At 46.8% G+C, this 15,723-nt stretch overlaps 10 pseudogenes; all 10 read right to left on the bottom strand.

Moving 5' to 3' along the window:
• Positions 1–1,077: 1,077 nt before the first annotated feature.
• Positions 1,078–1,250, bottom strand: LOC142473930 (U1 spliceosomal RNA; annotated as a pseudogene).
• Positions 1,251–2,680: 1,430 nt separating this feature from the next.
• LOC142473928 (U1 spliceosomal RNA) lies at positions 2,681–2,853 on the bottom strand (annotated as a pseudogene).
• A 1,402-nt stretch (positions 2,854–4,255) lies between these two features.
• Positions 4,256–4,428, bottom strand: LOC142473927 (U1 spliceosomal RNA; annotated as a pseudogene).
• A 1,407-nt stretch (positions 4,429–5,835) lies between these two features.
• On the bottom strand, positions 5,836–6,008 carry LOC142473926 (U1 spliceosomal RNA; annotated as a pseudogene).
• Positions 6,009–7,417: 1,409 nt separating this feature from the next.
• On the bottom strand, positions 7,418–7,590 carry LOC142473925 (U1 spliceosomal RNA; annotated as a pseudogene).
• A 1,427-nt stretch (positions 7,591–9,017) lies between these two features.
• On the bottom strand, positions 9,018–9,190 carry LOC142473924 (U1 spliceosomal RNA; annotated as a pseudogene).
• A 1,424-nt stretch (positions 9,191–10,614) lies between these two features.
• Positions 10,615–10,787, bottom strand: LOC142473923 (U1 spliceosomal RNA; annotated as a pseudogene).
• Positions 10,788–12,200: 1,413 nt separating this feature from the next.
• On the bottom strand, positions 12,201–12,373 carry LOC142473922 (U1 spliceosomal RNA; annotated as a pseudogene).
• A 1,410-nt stretch (positions 12,374–13,783) lies between these two features.
• Positions 13,784–13,956, bottom strand: LOC142473921 (U1 spliceosomal RNA; annotated as a pseudogene).
• Positions 13,957–15,384: 1,428 nt separating this feature from the next.
• LOC142473920 (U1 spliceosomal RNA) lies at positions 15,385–15,557 on the bottom strand (annotated as a pseudogene).
• Positions 15,558–15,723: the final 166 nt, after the last annotated feature.

Below are 15,723 nucleotides of genomic sequence, written 5' to 3'. Positions count from 1 at the left end.
ACTTTGAACACCGCTCAGCTCTGTCATTTCAGCTGGCGGAGAGACAGGGGGACACCATATTTCTGGGGTGGCTTTCTTCATCTACCCTACCTGCCGGCACTCACTTTTTCTGACCTCCACTGACACCTGCTGCTGCTGCTGCTGCTGCTGCTGCTGGAGAGGTGCCCTGTCCTGCTGGCACACTTGTCACTTTGCCCTTTACCAGCATAGCTGCTTACCTGGCATTTGCATAAATATAGAAGCAAGCTAACACTGTCTGCTGCTCCCTGGATAGAGATAGATAGATAGATAGATATTGTTTTTTGCACCACTCAGCAGATAGTTTGCAATCTGTTGGTTTTAAATGCCGCTCTTTGTTACTTTGGAGCCTAGAAACTCTAGAACGTACTGTATACTCCCTTTGTGATATCATCACATGGGGTGGTCTGGCTACAGAGACCCATACATACCATGTAGAACTAGGGTGGGGAGGGGGTGAAATAAAAACCCCATATCCTGCAAGGAACGGCCATTTAAAAAAAAAAAATGAATCCAGATTTGTTTGTAAATGTGCTGCTTTATACAATATTTCAAAAGGCATCAAACATACAATTGTGACTTTGAAATCACCTATACATTGTGTATTGCACTTATCTCAGTATAATAATAGAGAGATTCGTATCTCAAACCAAAAAAAGAAAAGAAAACAATCAGCCAGAGAGGTGGACATTGGAAAGAGAGGGATACATTTTTACTGCTGCTGCTGCTGCTGCTGCAGCGACTCATATTCTACAGTTCTTGGCCCTTTTTGTTTAGAATGTTTTTTTCATGAATTATATGTGTTTCCCTATTTCCCAATCCACCTGAATTTATTCCTAAATGTCTGCGCAGGTGCCTAATTGTCATTTCTCCCTGTTTGAGATGTTGCTACCTGGCTAGTTGGGTTTGCTCCTTTTATGCCACAGTTATTGACCAGGCCCAAAGCCCAAGCAGTGGCAATAGCAGCTTGTCTGAACAAACACCTGTGCTGTGGGTGGTGGTGGTTGTTGTTGTTGTTGTTGTTGATTTTTGTTTCTGTTTTTTCTAACAGTCGAAAAACAGGGGAGAGCGCGCACGCAGTCCCCCACTACCAGAAATTGTGCAGTCGAGTTTCCCGCATGTGGGGAAATCGCAGAGGTCAGCTAGCTCCAAGTGCAATGAGCAAGCCTCGCTCTGGGAGAGCCACCTGCAGGATCGTGGCTGCATAATTTACTCCTCTGCCAGGTAAGTATGAGTTGGAATGGCGCTGGGGGGCAACTAGCCCTGTCCCAGGACAAGTGTCACCCTTGTGGAGAGAGCAGCTTGGTCATTGGTGCAGTGGCAGCAGCAGCAGCAGCATCCAGCAGCGGCAAGCACCACAGTAGCTGAGGCCTAGTATCTGAGCCAGAACCTGCAGCAAGGATCAGCTTAGGCCATTCCATGCAAACATTTGTGCAGCAGCGAATATTTGTCAAACAACATAGATCCAAGACAGCCCCTCCCCCGCCCATCCAACAAGCACCCAGAGAAGCCAAGCTTCGCCGCAAGGTACTTCTTCTTGGTTTTAAAAGGAAGAAGCAATCACTTTGAACACCGCTCAGCTCTGTCATTTCAGCTGGCGGAGAGACAGGGGGACACCATATTTCTGGGGTGGCTTTCTTCATCTACCCTACCTGCCGGCACTCACTTTTTCTGACCTCCACTGACACCTGCTGCTGCTGCTGCTGCTGCTGCTGCTGCTGCTGCTGGAGAGGTGCCCTGTCCTGCTGGCACACTTGTCACTTTGCCCTTTACCAGCATAGCTGCTTACCTGGCATTTGCATAAATATAGAAGCAAGCTAACACTGTCTGCTGCTCCCTGGATAGAGATAGATAGATAGATAGATATTGTTTTTTGCACCACTCAGCAGATAGTTTGCAATCTGTTGGTTTTAAATGCCGCTCTTTGTTACTTTGGAGCCTAGAAACTCTAGAACGTACTGTATACTCCCTTTGTGATATCATCACATGGGGTGGTCTGGCTACAGAGACCCATACATACCATGTAGAACTAGGGTGGGGAGGGGGTGAAATAAAAACCCCATATCCTGCAAGGAACGGCCATTTAAAAAAAAAAAATGAATCCAGATTTGTTTGTAAATGTGCTGCTTTATACAATATTTCAAAAGGCATCAAACATACAATTGTGACTTTGAAATCACCTATACATTGTGTATTGCACTTATCTCAGTATAATAATAGAGAGATTCGTATCTCAAACCAAAAAAAGAAAAGAAAACAATCAGCCAGAGAGGTGGACATTGGAAAGAGAGGGATACATTTTTACTGCTGCTGCTGCTGCTGCTGCAGCGACTCATATTCTACAGTTCTTGGCCCTTTTTGTTTAGAATGTTTTTTTCATGAATTATATGTGTTTCCCTATTTCCCAATCCACCTGAATTTATTCCTAAATGTCTGCGCAGGTGCCTAATTGTCATTTCTCCCTGTTTGAGATGTTGCTACCTGGCTAGTTGGTGGGTGGGTGGGTGGGTGGGTGCTCCTTTTATGCCACAGTTATTGACCAGGCCCAAAGCCCAAGCAGTGGCAATAGCAGCTTGTCTGAACAAACACCTGTGCTGTGGGTGGTGGTGGTTGTTGTTGTTGTTGTTGATTTTTGTTTCTGTTTTTTCTAACAGTCGAAAAACAGGGGAGAGCGCGCACGCAGTCCCCCACTACCAGAAATTGTGCAGTCGAGTTTCCCGCATGTGGGGAAATCGCAGAGGTCAGCTAGCTCCAAGTGCAATGAGCAAGCCTCGCTCTGGGAGAGCCACCTGCAGGATCGTGGCTGCATAATTTACTCCTCTGCCAGGTAAGTATGAGTTGGAATGGCGCTGGGGGGCAACTAGCCCTGTCCCAGGACAAGTGTCACCCTTGTGGAGAGAGCAGCTTGGTCATTGGTGCAGTGGCAGCAGCAGCAGCAGCATCCAGCAGCGGCAAGCACCACAGTAGCTGAGGCCTAGTATCTGAGCCAGAACCTGCAGCAAGGATCAGCTTAGGCCATTCCATGCAAACATTTGTGCAGCAGCGAATATTTGTCAAACAACATAGATCCAAGACAGCCCCTCCCCCGCCCATCCAACAAGCACCCAGAGAAGCCAAGCTTCGCCGCAAGGTACTTCTTCTTGGTTTTAAAAGGAAGAAGCAATCACTTTGAACACCGCTCAGCTCTGTCATTTCAGCTGGCGGAGAGACAGGGGGACACCATATTTCTGGGGTGGCTTTCTTCATCTACCCTACCTGCCGGCACTCACTTTTTCTGACCTCCACTGACACCTGCTGCTGCTGCTGCTGCTGCTGCTGGAGAGGTGCCCTGTCCTGCTGGCACACTTGTCACTTTGCCCTTTACCAGCATAGCTGCTTACCTGGCATTTGCATAAATATAGAAGCAAGCTAACACTGTCTGCTGCTCCCTGGATAGAGATAGATAGATAGATAGATAGATATTGTTTTTTGCACCACTCAGCAGATAGTTTGCAATCTGTTGGTTTTAAATGCCGCTCTTTGTTACTTTGGAGCCTAGAAACTCTAGAACGTACTGTATACTCCCTTTGTGATATCATCACATGGGGTGGTCTGGCTACAGAGACCCATACATACCATGTAGAACTAGGGTGGGGAGGGGGTGAAATAAAAACCCCATATCCTGCAAGGAACGGCCATTTAAAAAAAAAAAATGAATCCAGATTTGTTTGTAAATGTGCTGCTTTATACAATATTTCAAAAGGCATCAAACATACAATTGTGACTTTGAAATCACCTATACATTGTGTATTGCACTTATCTCAGTATAATAATAGAGAGATTCGTATCTCAAACCAAAAAAAGAAAAGAAAACAATCAGCCAGAGAGGTGGGCATTGGAAAGAGAGGGATACATTTTTACTGCTGCTGCTGCTGCAGCGACTCATATTCTACAGTTCTTGGCCCTTTTTGTTTAGAATGTTTTTTTCATGAATTATATGTGTTTCCCTATTTCCCAATCCACCTGAATTTATTCCTAAATGTCTGCGCAGGTGCCTAATTGTCATTTCTCCCTGTTTGAGATGTTGCTACCTGGCTAGTTGGGTTTGCTCCTTTTATGCCACAGTTATTGACCAGGCCCAAAGCCCAAGCAGTGGCAATAGCAGCTTGTCTGAACAAACACCTGTGCTGTGGGTGGTGGTGGTTGTTGTTGTTGTTGTTGTTGATTTTTGTTTCTGTTTTTTCTAACAGTCGAAAAACAGGGGAGAGCGCGCACGCAGTCCCCCACTACCAGAAATTGTGCAGTCGAGTTTCCCGCATGTGGGGAAATCGCAGAGGTCAGCTAGCTCCAAGTGCAATGAGCAAGCCTCGCTCTGGGAGAGCCACCTGCAGGATCGTGGCTGCATAATTTACTCCTCTGCCAGGTAAGTATGAGTTGGAATGGCGCTGGGGGGCAACTAGCCCTGTCCCAGGACAAGTGTCACCCTTGTGGAGAGAGCAGCTTGGTCATTGGTGCAGTGGCAGCAGCAGCAGCAGCATCCAGCAGCGGCAAGCACCACAGTAGCTGAGGCCTAGTATCTGAGCCAGAACCTGCAGCAAGGATCAGCTTAGGCCATTCCATGCAAACATTTGTGCAGCAGCGAATATTTGTCAAACAACATAGATCCAAGACAGCCCCTCCCCCGCCCATCCAACAAGCACCCAGAGAAGCCAAGCTTCGCCGCAAGGTACTTCTTCTTGGTTTTAAAAGGAAGAAGCAATCACTTTGAACACCGCTCAGCTCTGTCATTTCAGCTGGCGGAGAGACAGGGGGACACCATATTTCTGGGGTGGCTTTCTTCATCTACCCTACCTGCCGGCACTCACTTTTTCTGACCTCCACTGACACCTGCTGCTGCTGCTGCTGCTGCTGCTGCTGCTGGAGAGGTGCCCTGTCCTGCTGGCACACTTGTCACTTTGCCCTTTACCAGCATAGCTGCTTACCTGGCATTTGCATAAATATAGAAGCAAGCTAACACTGTCTGCTGCTCCCTGGATAGAGATAGATAGATAGATAGATATTGTTTTTTGCACCACTCAGCAGATAGTTTGCAATCTGTTGGTTTTAAATGCCGCTCTTTGTTACTTTGGAGCCTAGAAACTCTAGAACGTACTGTATACTCCCTTTGTGATATCATCACATGGGGTGGTCTGGCTACAGAGACCCATACATACCATGTAGAACTAGGGTGGGGAGGGGGTGAAATAAAAACCCCATATCCTGCAAGGAACGGCCATTTAAAAAAAAAAAATGAATCCAGATTTGTTTGTAAATGTGCTGCTTTATACAATATTTCAAAAGGCATCAAACATACAATTGTGACTTTGAAATCACCTATACATTGTGTATTGCACTTATCTCAGTATAATAATAGAGAGATTCGTATCTCAAACCAAAAAAAGAAAAGAAAACAATCAGCCAGAGAGGTGGACATTGGAAAGAGAGGGATACATTTTTACTGCTGCTGCTGCTGCTGCTGCAGCGACTCATATTCTACAGTTCTTGGCCCTTTTTGTTTAGAATGTTTTTTTCATGAATTATATGTGTTTCCCTATTTCCCAATCCACCTGAATTTATTCCTAAATGTCTGCGCAGGTGCCTAATTGTCATTTCTCCCTGTTTGAGATGTTGCTACCTGGCTAGTTGGGTTTGCTCCTTTTATGCCACAGTTATTGACCAGGCCCAAAGCCCAAGCAGTGGCAATAGCAGCTTGTCTGAACAAACACCTGTGCTGTGGGTGGTGGTGGTTGTTGTTGTTGTTGTTGATTTTTGTTTCTGTTTTTTCTAACAGTCGAAAAACAGGGGAGAGCGCGCACGCAGTCCCCCACTACCAGAAATTGTGCAGTCGAGTTTCCCGCATGTGGGGAAATCGCAGAGGTCAGCTAGCTCCAAGTGCAATGAGCAAGCCTCGCTCTGGGAGAGCCACCTGCAGGATCGTGGCTGCATAATTTACTCCTCTGCCAGGTAAGTATGAGTTGGAATGGCGCTGGGGGGCAACTAGCCCTGTCCCAGGACAAGTGTCACCCTTGTGGAGAGAGCAGCTTGGTCATTGGTGCAGTGGCAGCAGCAGCAGCAGCATCCAGCAGCGGCAAGCACCACAGTAGCTGAGGCCTAGTATCTGAGCCAGAACCTGCAGCAAGGATCAGCTTAGGCCATTCCATGCAAACATTTGTGCAGCAGCGAATATTTGTCAAACAACATAGATCCAAGACAGCCCCTCCCCCGCCCATCCAACAAGCACCCAGAGAAGCCAAGCTTCGCCGCAAGGTACTTCTTCTTGGTTTTAAAAGGAAGAAGCAATCACTTTGAACACCGCTCAGCTCTGTCATTTCAGCTGGCGGAGAGACAGGGGGACACCATATTTCTGGGGTGGCTTTCTTCATCTACCCTACCTCCGGCACTCACTTTTTCTGACCTCCACTGACACCTGCTGCTGCTGCTGCTGCTGCTGCTGCTGCTGGAGAGGTGCCCTGTCCTGCTGGCACACTTGTCACTTTGCCCTTTACCAGCATAGCTGCTTACCTGGCATTTGCATAAATATAGAAGCAAGCTAACACTGTCTGCTGCTCCCTGGATAGAGATAGATAGATAGATAGATATTGTTTTTTGCACCACTCAGCAGATAGTTTGCAATCTGTTGGTTTTAAATGCCGCTCTTTGTTACTTTGGAGCCTAGAAACTCTAGAACGTACTGTATACTCCCTTTGTGATATCATCACATGGGGTGGTCTGGCTACAGAGACCCATACATACCATGTAGAACTAGGGTGGGGAGGGGGTGAAATAAAAACCCCATATCCTGCAAGGAACGGCCATTTAAAAAAAAAAAATGAATCCAGATTTGTTTGTAAATGTGCTGCTTTATACAATATTTCAAAAGGCATCAAACATACAATTGTGACTTTGAAATCACCTATACATTGTGTATTGCACTTATCTCAGTATAATAATAGAGAGATTCGTATCTCAAACCAAAAAAAGAAAAGAAAACAATCAGCCAGAGAGGTGGACATTGGAAAGAGAGGGATACATTTTTACTGCTGCTGCTGCTGCTGCTGCAGCGACTCATATTCTACAGTTCTTGGCCCTTTTTGTTTAGAATGTTTTTTTCATGAATTATATGTGTTTCCCTATTTCCCAATCCACCTGAATTTATTCCTAAATGTCTGCGCAGGTGCCTAATTGTCATTTCTCCCTGTTTGAGATGTTGCTACCTGGCTAGTTGGGTTTGCTCCTTTTATGCCACAGTTATTGACCAGGCCCAAAGCCCAAGCAGTGGCAATAGCAGCTTGTCTGAACAAACACCTGTGCTGTGGGTGGTGGTGGTTGTTGTTGTTGTTGTTGTTGATTTTTGTTTCTGTTTTTTCTAACAGTCGAAAAACAGGGGAGAGCGCGCACGCAGTCCCCCACTACCAGAAATTGTGCAGTCGAGTTTCCCGCATGTGGGGAAATCGCAGAGGTCAGCTAGCTCCAAGTGCAATGAGCAAGCCTCGCTCTGGGAGAGCCACCTGCAGGATCGTGGCTGCATAATTTACTCCTCTGCCAGGTAAGTATGAGTTGGAATGGCGCTGGGGGGCAACTAGCCCTGTCCCAGGACAAGTGTCACCCTTGTGGAGAGAGCAGCTTGGTCATTGGTGCAGTGGCAGCAGCAGCAGCAGCATCCAGCAGCGGCAAGCACCACAGTAGCTGAGGCCTAGTATCTGAGCCAGAACCTGCAGCAAGGATCAGCTTAGGCCATTCCATGCAAACATTTGTGCAGCAGCGAATATTTGTCAAACAACATAGATCCAAGACAGCCCCTCCCCCGCCCATCCAACAAGCACCCAGAGAAGCCAAGCTTCGCCGCAAGGTACTTCTTCTTGGTTTTAAAAGGAAGAAGCAATCACTTTGAACACCGCTCAGCTCTGTCATTTCAGCTGGCGGAGAGACAGGGGGACACCATATTTCTGGGGTGGCTTTCTTCATCTACCCTACCTGCCGGCACTCACTTTTTCTGACCTCCACTGACACCTGCTGCTGCTGCTGCTGCTGCTGCTGCTGCTGCTGGAGAGGTGCCCTGTCCTGCTGGCACACTTGTCACTTTGCCCTTTACCAGCATAGCTGCTTACCTGGCATTTGCATAAATATAGAAGCAAGCTAACACTGTCTGCTGCTCCCTGGATAGAGATAGATAGATAGATAGATATTGTTTTTTGCACCACTCAGCAGATAGTTTGCAATCTGTTGGTTTTAAATGCCGCTCTTTGTTACTTTGGAGCCTAGAAACTCTAGAACGTACTGTATACTCCCTTTGTGATATCATCACATGGGGTGGTCTGGCTACAGAGACCCATACATACCATGTAGAACTAGGGTGGGGAGGGGGTGAAATAAAAACCCCATATCCTGCAAGGAACGGCCATTTAAAAAAAAAAAATGAATCCAGATTTGTTTGTAAATGTGCTGCTTTATACAATATTTCAAAAGGCATCAAACATACAATTGTGACTTTGAAATCACCTATACATTGTGTATTGCACTTATCTCAGTATAATAATAGAGAGATTCGTATCTCAAACCAAAAAAAGAAAAGAAAACAATCAGCCAGAGAGGTGGACATTGGAAAGAGAGGGATACATTTTTACTGCTGCTGCTGCTGCTGCTGCAGCGACTCATATTCTACAGTTCTTGGCCCTTTTTGTTTAGAATGTTTTTTTCATGAATTATATGTGTTTCCCTATTTCCCAATCCACCTGAATTTATTCCTAAATGTCTGCGCAGGTGCCTAATTGTCATTTCTCCCTGTTTGAGATGTTGCTACCTGGCTAGTTGGTGGGTGGGTGGGTGGGTGGGTGCTCCTTTTATGCCACAGTTATTGACCAGGCCCAAAGCCCAAGCAGTGGCAATAGCAGCTTGTCTGAACAAACACCTGTGCTGTGGGTGGTGGTGGTTGTTGTTGTTGTTGTTGATTTTTGTTTCTGTTTTTTCTAACAGTCGAAAAACAGGGGAGAGCGCGCACGCAGTCCCCCACTACCAGAAATTGTGCAGTCGAGTTTCCCGCATGTGGGGAAATCGCAGAGGTCAGCTAGCTCCAAGTGCAATGAGCAAGCCTCGCTCTGGGAGAGCCACCTGCAGGATCGTGGCTGCATAATTTACTCCTCTGCCAGGTAAGTATGAGTTGGAATGGCGCTGGGGGGCAACTAGCCCTGTCCCAGGACAAGTGTCACCCTTGTGGAGAGAGCAGCTTGGTCATTGGTGCAGTGGCAGCAGCAGCAGCAGCATCCAGCAGCGGCAAGCACCACAGTAGCTGAGGCCTAGTATCTGAGCCAGAACCTGCAGCAAGGATCAGCTTAGGCCATTCCATGCAAACATTTGTGCAGCAGCGAATATTTGTCAAACAACATAGATCCAAGACAGCCCCTCCCCCGCCCATCCAACAAGCACCCAGAGAAGCCAAGCTTCGCCGCAAGGTACTTCTTCTTGGTTTTAAAAGGAAGAAGCAATCACTTTGAACACCGCTCAGCTCTGTCATTTCAGCTGGCGGAGAGACAGGGGGACACCATATTTCTGGGGTGGCTTTCTTCATCTACCCTACCTGCCGGCACTCACTTTTTCTGACCTCCACTGACACCTGCTGCTGCTGCTGCTGCTGCTGCTGCTGCTGGAGAGGTGCCCTGTCCTGCTGGCACACTTGTCACTTTGCCCTTTACCAGCATAGCTGCTTACCTGGCATTTGCATAAATATAGAAGCAAGCTAACACTGTCTGCTGCTCCCTGGATAGAGATAGATAGATAGATAGATATTGTTTTTTGCACCACTCAGCAGATAGTTTGCAATCTGTTGGTTTTAAATGCCGCTCTTTGTTACTTTGGAGCCTAGAAACTCTAGAACGTACTGTATACTCCCTTTGTGATATCATCACATGGGGTGGTCTGGCTACAGAGACCCATACATACCATGTAGAACTAGGGTGGGGAGGGGGTGAAATAAAAACCCCATATCCTGCAAGGAACGGCCATTTAAAAAAAAAAAATGAATCCAGATTTGTTTGTAAATGTGCTGCTTTATACAATATTTCAAAAGGCATCAAACATACAATTGTGACTTTGAAATCACCTATACATTGTGTATTGCACTTATCTCAGTATAATAATAGAGAGATTCGTATCTCAAACCAAAAAAAGAAAAGAAAACAATCAGCCAGAGAGGTGGGCATTGGAAAGAGAGGGATACATTTTTACTGCTGCTGCTGCTGCTGCTGCAGCGACTCATATTCTACAGTTCTTGGCCCTTTTTGTTTAGAATGTTTTTTTCATGAATTATATGTGTTTCCCTATTTCCCAATCCACCTGAATTTATTCCTAAATGTCTGCGCAGGTGCCTAATTGTCATTTCTCCCTGTTTGAGATGTTGCTACCTGGCTAGTTGGTGGGTGGGTGGGTGGGTGGGTGCTCCTTTTATGCCACAGTTATTGACCAGGCCCAAAGCCCAAGCAGTGGCAATAGCAGCTTGTCTGAACAAACACCTGTGCTGTGGGTGGTGGTGGTTGTTGTTGTTGTTGTTGATTTTTGTTTCTGTTTTTTCTAACAGTCGAAAAACAGGGGAGAGCGCGCACGCAGTCCCCCACTACCAGAAATTGTGCAGTCGAGTTTCCCGCATGTGGGGAAATCGCAGAGGTCAGCTAGCTCCAAGTGCAATGAGCAAGCCTCGCTCTGGGAGAGCCACCTGCAGGATCGTGGCTGCATAATTTACTCCTCTGCCAGGTAAGTATGAGTTGGAATGGCGCTGGGGGGCAACTAGCCCTGTCCCAGGACAAGTGTCACCCTTGTGGAGAGAGCAGCTTGGTCATTGGTGCAGTGGCAGCAGCAGCAGCAGCATCCAGCAGCGGCAAGCACCACAGTAGCTGAGGCCTAGTATCTGAGCCAGAACCTGCAGCAAGGATCAGCTTAGGCCATTCCATGCAAACATTTGTGCAGCAGCGAATATTTGTCAAACAACATAGATCCAAGACAGCCCCTCCCCCGCCCATCCAACAAGCACCCAGAGAAGCCAAGCTTCGCCGCAAGGTACTTCTTCTTGGTTTTAAAAGGAAGAAGCAATCACTTTGAACACCGCTCAGCTCTGTCATTTCAGCTGGCGGAGAGACAGGGGGACACCATATTTCTGGGGTGGCTTTCTTCATCTACCCTACCTGCCGGCACTCACTTTTTCTGACCTCCACTGACACCTGCTGCTGCTGCTGCTGCTGCTGCTGCTGCTGCTGGAGAGGTGCCCTGTCCTGCTGGCACACTTGTCACTTTGCCCTTTACCAGCATAGCTGCTTACCTGGCATTTGCATAAATATAGAAGCAAGCTAACACTGTCTGCTGCTCCCTGGATAGAGATAGATAGATAGATAGATATTGTTTTTTGCACCACTCAGCAGATAGTTTGCAATCTGTTGGTTTTAAATGCCGCTCTTTGTTACTTTGGAGCCTAGAAACTCTAGAACGTACTGTATACTCCCTTTGTGATATCATCACATGGGGTGGTCTGGCTACAGAGACCCATACATACCATGTAGAACTAGGGTGGGGAGGGGGTGAAATAAAAACCCCATATCCTGCAAGGAACGGCCATTTAAAAAAAAAAAATGAATCCAGATTTGTTTGTAAATGTGCTGCTTTATACAATATTTCAAAAGGCATCAAACATACAATTGTGACTTTGAAATCACCTATACATTGTGTATTGCACTTATCTCAGTATAATAATAGAGAGATTCGTATCTCAAACCAAAAAAAGAAAAGAAAACAATCAGCCAGAGAGGTGGACATTGGAAAGAGAGGGATACATTTTTACTGCTGCTGCTGCTGCTGCTGCAGCGACTCATATTCTACAGTTCTTGGCCCTTTTTGTTTAGAATGTTTTTTTCATGAATTATATGTGTTTCCCTATTTCCCAATCCACCTGAATTTATTCCTAAATGTCTGCGCAGGTGCCTAATTGTCATTTCTCCCTGTTTGAGATGTTGCTACCTGGCTAGTTGGGTTTGCTCCTTTTATGCCACAGTTATTGACCAGGCCCAAAGCCCAAGCAGTGGCAATAGCAGCTTGTCTGAACAAACACCTGTGCTGTGGGTGGTGGTGGTTGTTGTTGTTGTTGTTGTTGATTTTTGTTTCTGTTTTTTCTAACAGTCGAAAAACAGGGGAGAGCGCGCACGCAGTCCCCCACTACCAGAAATTGTGCAGTCGAGTTTCCCGCATGTGGGGAAATCGCAGAGGTCAGCTAGCTCCAAGTGCAATGAGCAAGCCTCGCTCTGGGAGAGCCACCTGCAGGATCGTGGCTGCATAATTTACTCCTCTGCCAGGTAAGTATGAGTTGGAATGGCGCTGGGGGGCAACTAGCCCTGTCCCAGGACAAGTGTCACCCTTGTGGAGAGAGCAGCTTGGTCATTGGTGCAGTGGCAGCAGCAGCAGCAGCATCCAGCAGCGGCAAGCACCACAGTAGCTGAGGCCTAGTATCTGAGCCAGAACCTGCAGCAAGGATCAGCTTAGGCCATTCCATGCAAACATTTGTGCAGCAGCGAATATTTGTCAAACAACATAGATCCAAGACAGCCCCTCCCCCGCCCATCCAACAAGCACCCAGAGAAGCCAAGCTTCGCCGCAAGGTACTTCTTCTTGGTTTTAAAAGGAAGAAGCAATCACTTTGAACACCGCTCAGCTCTGTCATTTCAGCTGGCGGAGAGACAGGGGGACACCATATTTCTGGGGTGGCTTTCTTCATCTACCCTACCTGCCGGCACTCACTTTTTCTGACCTCCACTGACACCTGCTGCTGCTGCTGCTGCTGCTGCTGCTGCTGGAGAGGTGCCCTGTCCTGCTGGCACACTTGTCACTTTGCCCTTTACCAGCATAGCTGCTTACCTGGCATTTGCATAAATATAGAAGCAAGCTAACACTGTCTGCTGCTCCCTGGATAGAGATAGATAGATAGATAGATATTGTTTTTTGCACCACTCAGCAGATAGTTTGCAATCTGTTGGTTTTAAATGCCGCTCTTTGTTACTTTGGAGCCTAGAAACTCTAGAACGTACTGTATACTCCCTTTGTGATATCATCACATGGGGTGGTCTGGCTACAGAGACCCATACATACCATGTAGAACTAGGGTGGGGAGGGGGTGAAATAAAAACCCCATATCCTGCAAGGAACGGCCATTTAAAAAAAAAAAATGAATCCAGATTTGTTTGTAAATGTGCTGCTTTATACAATATTTCAAAAGGCATCAAACATACAATTGTGACTTTGAAATCACCTATACATTGTGTATTGCACTTATCTCAGTATAATAATAGAGAGATTCGTATCTCAAACCAAAAAAAGAAAAGAAAACAATCAGCCAGAGAGGTGGACATTGGAAAGAGAGGGATACATTTTTACTGCTGCTGCTGCTGCTGCTGCAGCGACTCATATTCTACAGTTCTTGGCCCTTTTTGTTTAGAATGTTTTTTTCATGAATTATATGTGTTTCCCTATTTCCCAATCCACCTGAATTTATTCCTAAATGTCTGCGCAGGTGCCTAATTGTCATTTCTCCCTGTTTGAGATGTTGCTACCTGGCTAGTTGGGTTTGCTCCTTTTATGCCACAGTTATTGACCAGGCCCAAAGCCCAAGCAGTGGCAATAGCAGCTTGTCTGAACAAACACCTGTGCTGTGGGTGGTGGTGGTTGTTGTTGTTGTTGTTGTTGATTTTTGTTTCTGTTTTTTCTAACAGTCGAAAAACAGGGGAGAGCGCGCACGCAGTCCCCCACTACCAGAAATTGTGCAGTCGAGTTTCCCGCATGTGGGGAAATCGCAGAGGTCAGCTAGCTCCAAGTGCAATGAGCAAGCCTCGCTCTGGGAGAGCCACCTGCAGGATCGTGGCTGCATAATTTACTCCTCTGCCAGGTAAGTATGAGTTGGAATGGCGCTGGGGGGCAACTAGCCCTGTCCCAGGACAAGTGTCACCCTTGTGGAGAGAGCAGCTTGGTCATTGGTGCAGTGGCAGCAGCAGCAGCAGCATCCAGCAGCGGCAAGCACCACAGTAGCTGAGGCCTAGTATCTGAGCCAGAACCTGCAGCAAGGATCAGCTTAGGCCATTCCATGCAAACATTTGTGCAGCAGCGAATATTTGTCAAACAACATAGATCCAAGACAGCCCCTCCCCCGCCCATCCAACAAGCACCCAGAGAAGCCAAGCTTCGCCGCAAGGTACTTCTTCTTGGTTTTAAAAGGAAGAAGCAATCACTTTGAACACCGCTCAGCTCTGTCATTTCAGCTGGCGGAGAGACAGGGGGACACCATATTTCTGGGGTGGCTTTCTTCATCTACCCTACCTGCCGGCACTCACTTTTTCTGACCTCCACTGACACCTGCTGCTGCTGCTGCTGCTGCTGCTGCTGCTGGAGAGGTGCCCTGTCCTGCTGGCACACTTGTCACTTTGCCCTTTACCAGCATAGCTGCTTACCTGGCATTTGCATAAATATAGAAGCAAGCTAACACTGTCTGCTGCTCCCTGGATAGAGATAGATAGATAGATAGATATTGTTTTTTGCACCACTCAGCAGATAGTTTGCAATCTGTTGGTTTTAAATGCCGCTCTTTGTTACTTTGGAGCCTAGAAACTCTAGAACGTACTGTATACTCCCTTTGTGATATCATCACATGGGGTGGTCTGGCTACAGAGACCCATACATACCATGTAGAACTAGGGTGGGGAGGGGGTGAAATAAAAACCCCATATCCTGCAAGGAACGGCCATTTAAAAAAAAAAAATGAATCCAGATTTGTTTGTAAATGTGCTGCTTTATACAATATTTCAAAAGGCATCAAACATACAATTGTGACTTTGAAATCACCTATACATTGTGTATTGCACTTATCTCAGTATAATAATAGAGAGATTCGTATCTCAAACCAAAAAAAGAAAAGAAAACAATCAGCCAGAGAGGTGGACATTGGAAAGAGAGGGATACATTTTTACTGCTGCTGCTGCTGCTGCTGCAGCGACTCATATTCTACAGTTCTTGGCCCTTTTTGTTTAGAATGTTTTTTTCATGAATTATATGTGTTTCCCTATTTCCCAATCCACCTGAATTTATTCCTAAATGTCTGCGCAGGTGCCTAATTGTCATTTCTCCCTGTTTGAGATGTTGCTACCTGGCTAGTTGGTGGGTGGGTGGGTGGGTGGGTGGGTGCTCCTTTTATGCCACAGTTATTGACCAGGCCCAAAGCCCAAGCAGTGGCAATAGCAGCTTGTCTGAACAAACACCTGTGCTGTGGGTGGTGGTGGTTGTTGTTGTTGTTGTTGATTTTTGTTTCTGTTTTTTCTAACAGTCGAAAAACAGGGGAGAGCGCGCACGCAGTCCCCCACTACCAGAAATTGTGCAGTCGAGTTTCCCGCATGTGGGGAAATCGCAGAGGTCAGCTAGCTCCAAGTGCAATGAGCAAGCCTCGCTCTGGGAGAGCCACCTGCAGGATCGTGGCTGCATAATTTACTCCTCTGCCAGGTAAGTATGAGTTGGAATGGCGCTGGGGGGCAACTAGCCCTGTCCCAGGACAAGTGTCACCCTTGTGGAGAGAGCAGCTTGGTCATTGGTGCAGTGGCAGCAGCAGCAGCAGCATCCAGCAGCGGCAAGCACCACAGTAGCTGAGGCCTAGTATCTGAGCCAGAACCTGCAGCA

This window comes from Ascaphus truei, assembly GCF_040206685.1.
Source record: "Ascaphus truei isolate aAscTru1 chromosome 13 unlocalized genomic scaffold, aAscTru1.hap1 SUPER_13_unloc_3, whole genome shotgun sequence".
Classification (NCBI taxonomy): domain Eukaryota; kingdom Metazoa; phylum Chordata; class Amphibia; order Anura; family Ascaphidae; genus Ascaphus; species Ascaphus truei.
This window is presented reverse-complemented; position numbering and strand designations above follow the sequence as displayed.